Source organism: Cupressus sempervirens, chromosome 4 (genome assembly GCF_028749045.1).
Source record: "Cupressus sempervirens isolate cs-2001-9-10 chromosome 4, ASM2874904v1, whole genome shotgun sequence".
Taxonomy (NCBI): Eukaryota; Viridiplantae; Streptophyta; class Pinopsida; order Cupressales; family Cupressaceae; genus Cupressus; species Cupressus sempervirens.
In genome coordinates this window covers 669,768,436-669,775,851 of record NC_143121.1, presented here as the reverse complement: position 1 = coordinate 669,775,851, position 7,416 = coordinate 669,768,436, and the positions used below count along the sequence as shown (strand labels likewise).

General features: G+C 33.5%; 1 pseudogene across 1 annotated transcript; it reads right to left on the bottom strand.

Moving 5' to 3' along the window:
* Positions 1–4,669: 4,669 nt before the first annotated feature.
* Positions 4,670–6,499, bottom strand: LOC149563036 (cytochrome P450 750A1 pseudogene; annotated as a pseudogene). The gene is made up of 2 exons (XR_016364268.1): positions 5,531–6,499; positions 4,670–5,441 (listed from the first exon to the last, which is right to left on the bottom strand). The product of XR_016364268.1 is annotated as a cytochrome P450 750A1 pseudogene (transcript).
* Between the last annotated feature and the right edge of the window lie 917 nt (positions 6,500–7,416).

The following is a 7,416-nucleotide window of genomic DNA, read 5'->3' as shown; positions in this document are numbered from 1 at the left end:
AAAAATGGCGAAGTATTAGAAATTCCTCCTTCATGGAAGAAAAAATGCTAGTGTTGGAAATTTTTCCTTCATGGAAGTGAAAATGGCCAAGTGTTGGAGATTTGTCCTTCATAGAAGCAAAAATGGTGAAGTATTAGAAATTCCTCCTTCATGGAAGAATAAATGGCTAAGTGTTGAAAATTTTCTCCTTCATCAAAAAATGAAAAAGGATTAAGTGCTGAAAATTTCTCCTCCAGATCTTGAATTTCACCCTCTTCAAGTGTGTACCCAAGATTGGAAAAAAGATTGATGATGATTAAAAAAGGGGGAATTCTTCAAAATATAAGAAAAGGCATAATAGTGAATTGAAAGCATTTGAAGAAGAAGGAGGAGAAAGCTCTAGTTCTAGAAATTCAACAAAGACACTCAAATGCAAATTTCTAGTACCAAGATCAAAGTACTAAGTGATTTGATCCTTGACATTCAAGGTTCAAGGATCGAAGTTCAAATCCAAAAATCCAAGAACATGGCAAAGGAAGTTCAATATGAAGATATTCTAAATTAACATAATCATCAGCAAGGGATTCCAATCCATTTTAGGGAGATAAATTTCCAAGAAAATACATAGAAGGTGAGAATGTTTGAAGAGAGATTTTTAGAAAAGTCAGTCAAAGTTGGATCTTAGTTAAAATGACACAGTTGGAAAAGACTCTAGCTTACAAGGCATCCATCATCATTTCATGGAATCCAATTATCTTTGATGAACAACTGAGGTCTCCAAGTCAAACTTTTTTGCATTCAAAGAATGGAATCAAGAATAATTTATTCAAGGAAGACTGAGCATTTATCGAGTAATGGACATGCATGGTGGATATTTATTTTACCCCACTCCTTCCTAAAGGAGCATGCATAGTGGGCATTTATTACCCACTATAGTAGTGGATTCCTTGTTGCATTAATGTAGATTCCTTTCCTTTTCCCTAACCCTAATTAGGGCTGATGTGGCACAATCTTGGCCATTAGTTATTGTGATCATCTTGGCCACCTGTTGTAATTGAGGACCTATATAAACACCTCATTTCTCATTTGTAAAAGGAGACTTTTATGAGATATTTGGTATGAGCGACTGAGATAATAAAGTTTTCATTGGAGCTTGTTGAATACTTGATGTGTCTTAGTTCTTTCTTATTCTCCTAAATTTCTTCAATTAGATTAAGTTTAGCCTAGTTAATGTGTGGTGATTACAATGAAGAGTATGATGGTGTATTGATGAATTCATTTGGTTCATACATTTGACATTTTAGTGATTCTAACTCATTTTGTAAAGTTAGCCTAAACCCCTTTCATGCATATGCTCAACTTCTATCATTCGTATACATTGTTCTTTATGATGGTGTATGCAGTGATATGAAAATCTCTGGCATAACCTTTGAAGGTTGTACTGATTCACGCATAGTTGTAGTATAACTTGGTGAAGCAGAATTTGGTAAATTGAGGAATTTGTCCACTAGAATACTATTTGTTGTTATCACTACCCTTAGGATTAGAATAGAGTTCATGAACCCTATCCTATTGAATTTTTGCATATTTTGTGAAAACTTCAAAAAAAGCACTTCATTGCAAAACTTTAGGATAGCTCCCACATCCAGTATTGCTTGAAATGAATCTAAATAAACATGTAAGGTTCCTTGTGATCATCAGAAAATCACATCAACCATCGATTTTATCCACACTCAAGACCTGGCATTAAAGGAACCTTGAAGTCATTGTATGATCTTCTAGCAATCTCAGCATACACAAGACTTTATTCAAGAGAGGATAAGATGTGCATGCATTAGAAGCTAGTTTCCTTATCATGTGAGTTTTATGATAATCTAAAACAATTCGTAATGTTTTGTGGTCAGCAGTTATCACTAGTATGTAAGGTTCATGGTTAGCCAAAACCACTCAAGTGCAAAGATTATGGTTAGCTAGAAACCATTTGTATGAAGAAATTGTGGTTAGCAAAAAACTACTTGAGAAGTCTATTGGTTAAGCCTTGAAAACCTAGACTTATTATGATGAGGGGAAGTAGGCTAAGAACTTTTTAAGTTATTGTAAATGGGTACCTAACAAGGCTACTAAATAGGACCCATGTTTTCTTAATTATGGGAGGATATCTAAGATATTTTGATAATTAATTTATGGGGGGATGTTAGAAAAGTAAATTAATTATGTTTACATAGACCAACCAATTGGTCAAGTAGGTCCACCTCTAGCTCAATCTTATATTCTTGATCAACTCAACATTATCTCCAACTATATGTCATGAATATTTCAGCTAACCTCATGACTAATATTTATTATGTAATTGTCTATAAATTGAATGCTAAGAGCCTATGTTCATTAGTGCTCCTTTGTGAGTATATCATCCTCTCCATGTTTTGACATATATTGGAGTGAAAAGTGAATTGGACAGGGGTAGGGAGAATCTCTTTGCGGATCTCAATACTACAGCATTGGGATTTCAGACCCTTAGGATCCATCGATAAAGTGTCTCCCCAACGTTGGTAATTAATTTCTACAAACCAAACTATTGTAACTCAAAGAAGGCATTGTCTATTGTAAAATTTGGTCATTTCAAACTAATAGCCTATTCATTGTAAATCTGTCTACCATTGTCCATTCCAATCTCAGTCATTTAGTTTATGATTGGTTCATTGTATGAGTTGCCAACCTACAATCATATGAATCACATGTTTTTGAATGGAGGATTCTAGATTGCTCCAATTCTTCTATAAAAAAGATATTTGTAATCAATTTTTTTCACAAGGCAATACAAGTTTTATTTGTTGTGCATCACTGTAAGAATGAGTTTGTTTATGTTTTATCTCCTTCCTTGTCTTTTCCCACCAACATTGTGGTATCAGAGCTAATGGCAGATCCTTTAGAGCCCATTTTTGGGTTCCTCCATGGTTTCTCTTGTCTTATAGTTTCTTTTCTTCGTGGTATTTTTTAAACATGGTATTAGAGAAACATTGAGTAACTCACAAGCCAGATCTTACACACATAACAAGGTTGATAAACATAAACAGACATTCATTTAAATTGAAAATTTACTCTTAACTACTTAAAGCATGGCTCTTTACAAATGTAATATTTAATATAAACAATCAAAATTGAACAAGTCATATAAAATGCCTAAAATGAAAATAAAGATTTTCTAGTAAAAAATGAATTCTCTAGTGTTATAGGCATAGATTTTTTCTGAATTAGATATATTGAAACTTAATTTATTTTTCTTAACTAGGTCAAGTTATATTGAAATGTTTATGAAATATACATTTTACAATTACAAAGCAGATAAATATTTTAAGTTTTTGATAAATAACTTATTGTTTAAAATGAGTAAATACTCTTGACTCAAATTATCTCATAGCCATTGTAAATTTTTATCCCACACTTTAAAATTTGTTGCAGAACTAGCCTTACAAACTATAAGGCAATGATCAAATATATCCTTTATAGTTCGACTAGGGTAAAAATGATGTTTCAATTTAATCTAATTAATACTATAAAAAAATTCACTATTTCTACAATTACAATTCATCACAAAGACTCCTATGCTAGGAAGGTTGTCACATTATCTTTGATAAGGGTTGGTGTAGTCTTGGGCAATGAATTTAAACCAAAACTAATGTCAATTGTCCTTCTATTAAAAGAGATTTTTTTTTTTTTCAAATTAATTCTAATATTAGTACATAGTTAAAATCTTTTATCTCATAGTAATGATGTTTGTAATAAAAATTCTAACAATATTATAAATATTTATTTGTAGTTTGATTCAAATCTTAGTGATATAAATGTAAGAATTTAACATTTGAGCGTATTGCCAATTTTATTTTCCTCTATTTATGTGTGGGTACCTTTTTTTTATTTAGATAATAGATTATTAATGTATTTTAAGTACAAATTAATTTTAAAAATAATTCACAAATAACTATCATTTTATTAAAAGTTCAATTCTAATTAATTGATTAAATTATTGAATTGTGTAGAAAAAAGAAAGATTTATCTATTGAAGTATATTGAAAAAAAACTTTTTACTAAGAATACCAATTCTACTATTCAAGTAGAAAATGGTACACTTCAATTCTTCTACATGCATAAGAAATTTGGCTTTCCCCTTACAATTACTTTCATTATGTCTTTATTATCTTGTAAACACTTCTACTTTTATTTTAAATTATCCATATACATTATTTATAATCTATTTGACCATTTAAAAATAATAATTTATTTATTTCCACTATTTAAAATTTCATATAAACTATTCAAGTTTAAGTTTAAGTTGAAGTCAATGGGCCCTTGGTCTATGTGAAGTTGAATGGTTCACAAACAAATAAAAAAATTATTAATTATTGTATAGAACATGTACAATCACAATAAATATTTTATAAACAAGGTTGATAAACCTAGACACATCTTACACATATAACAAAGTAGATACATATTCATTCAAATTCAAAACTCTTTACAAACTGAATATTTAATATAACCTCTGTAACTATACCCAGGAAACAATCAGAATTGAACCAGTCATATAAACTGTCTAAAATGACACAGTGAACTAAACCTCTCAAACAACACCAAGTGAGCAATTACTATCTAAACCAGTCATATATATTTAATATAACCTATATAACCTCTCTAACTATACCCAGGAAACAATCAGAATTGAACCATTCATATAAACTGTCTAAAATGACACAATGAACTAGACTTCTCAAACAACACCCAGTGAGCAATTACTATCTAAACCAGTCATATAGACTAACTAGAGGGAGTTAATAAGACCATGAAACTCCTAATTAAAGGTAGGTTTTCAGTCGCAAACGAGGGAGAGCCACAAGTTCTGCACTTCTGGACATGGACAGTCCAGGTCCTTCGGTCATATCCAAATCCCCTTCCACACTCCACTCAAACCAGTGAAACAGCTGAGCCGAAAGAAGGTTCATACTCACAATGGCCATGTTGGACCCCGGGCATCCTCTTCTTCCTGCCCCAAATGGCAACATGTCAAACCACTCCTTGTCCCTCAGAAGATCCACATCTCTCCCCATAAACCTCTCTGGCCTGAACTCATGAGGATCCTCCCACACCGATGGGTCCCTTCCAATGGCCCAGGCATTGACGATCAGCATGCTTCTCGCAGGAATGAAATATCCCCCAACTCTGCAATCTTCTGTGGATTCATGTGGAAGCAGCAAAGGTAGACTTGGGTACAACCTCAGAGTCTCCATTACAACACAATGCAAATATTCCATGTTTGTCACATCATCCTCGTTCACCATCCTTTCTCTGCCCACTACCGATTCGATTTCCTCCTGCATTTTCTTTGCCACTCTAGGGTTTTTGATCAGCAAAGTCATCAGCCAACCTAACGTCATCGAAGTTGATTCAACCCCGGCTACAAGCATGTCCTGAAAATACAACGCAGCTATGTCAGATCAATAGGAAAATAAAATATAATATACTACCAGTTTAGTTGATTGTAAAGCTGAATACGTACGAAAACGATGGCTTTGATGTTTTCCTCAGTGATTGCCCTTCCATCAAGACTCTCCATTTCCAAGAGCTCGTCAATCAGCCTCCTTCCGTCATGTACTTCCTTGTGCAAGCAGTTTTCCCTGCGCTGCTGGTGCTCCTCTACTACTTTTTTAACAACTTGGTCGAAAGAGTTATGTACCTTTCTCACGCGCCGCTTCACACCTTGCAAGTCCATCGAATCCATGTACGGAATGAAATCTCCTATATTGACTTCTGCGACTATTGATCCATCCTCTGCAAACATCTTCGCTATCTCTTCACCTTCACTAGTCCCACTGTAGGAACAGAATTTGTTGCCGGAAAGGATTTGCCACATGTTTGCTAACGAAAACGATGAAAGCACTTTTGTGAGATTTACGAATCTCTTTCTCTGCCCAGACATCTCCCACACCGAACGAACAAAGAGATGTGCTTCTCTCTCTCTTACACCTCTGAAAGACTCGATTTTTTTGCTATTCAGAAATTCAACTACGCATAGCTTTCTCACGTGTCTCCAATAAGGCCCGTATGGAGAGAAACCCACATCCTTGTAATTATATCCAAGGTATTGCCCCGCGGCTGTTGGTGCTCGGCTGGCGAAAACAGTATCGTGGGTTTTCAAGAATTCCTTAGCCATGGCAGAAGAAGAAACCACAACTGTAGAAAAAGAACCCAATTTGAGCATCATAATGGGTCCATATTTCTTACCAAGTTCGTGAAGATCACGATGGTGAAGCTTTGCTAGTTGGTTCACATTTCCAATAATAGGCCATGGAAATGGTCCAGGAGGCACTTTCAAAGTTATTTTGCTATTTCTTTGGACACTAAACCTAAACAAAACCCACAGGAAAATTATAAGAGCACTTAACATGGGCACTGATGGAACATAAGCACCGTTGCTTGATATGTTTGGTGCATGTAGAGATGCAAGGAATTCAGAGAACAAAGCCATATTGAATACAGATGTAGGAAACGGTTTCTCCTTTTCATATTTATACAAAATTTCTACTTTCTATCTCATTTTCTTAGACTGATATATAATAAAAATAAAAATAAAGACTTCAGAACTCCTATGAAGATGCTCTACATTTAACGTATTCTCAGTCCATTAATCACACGGCAACAAGATCCGTAGATGCTGCCAATGATCCACGACCGTCTTCGAAATTTAAAAACATCTATACCAAATTTGATATTGCGATAAATAAATATATAAAATTTAATACTAGCTCCTCAAATGGTCCCTTCAAATGGGCATCTTCCTCTATTTATTTCTGGTCAGATAGAGGTGTCATTTGGAATGCTACATTGGGTTTCCTGTATTGAAAATAAATAATAAAAATACTTTTTTTAATGGACAATTTCCTACTGATATTATATATTTATAAAAATATAAATACGTCATATTAGAAATCATTCATCAAGTTGTTGAATTATACTATTTTGGTAATATTCTAAACAGAGTATGACCCTACAAATGTAATAACTATTTCTTTTAAATGTGTGGTGAGTGTGAAGACTTGAAAATTTAGTCAATAATTGTATTTTATACAACCTTTCCTAATTTGGTTGTGACAAATAAGTAAATATTATTTAATAGTAGCCCCTCATGTGTGCATCTTCCTCTTTTGTATTTCTAGCCAAAAAAAGTGTAAATTTGGTATCATAATATACTTTTTAAAAATAGGGATCACTGGGTGGGGGTTGAATCAGTAATCTACAAAATTTAGTTGCCAACCAAATATTATTACTTACTTTAGACCATGCATAACAAAACAATAAATTAATGCTTAACAGTAATAGTAATAGTACCAATGCACAAAGATAACTAATAAAACCATGTTTTGTTAACTATGGAAACCCTGGCCA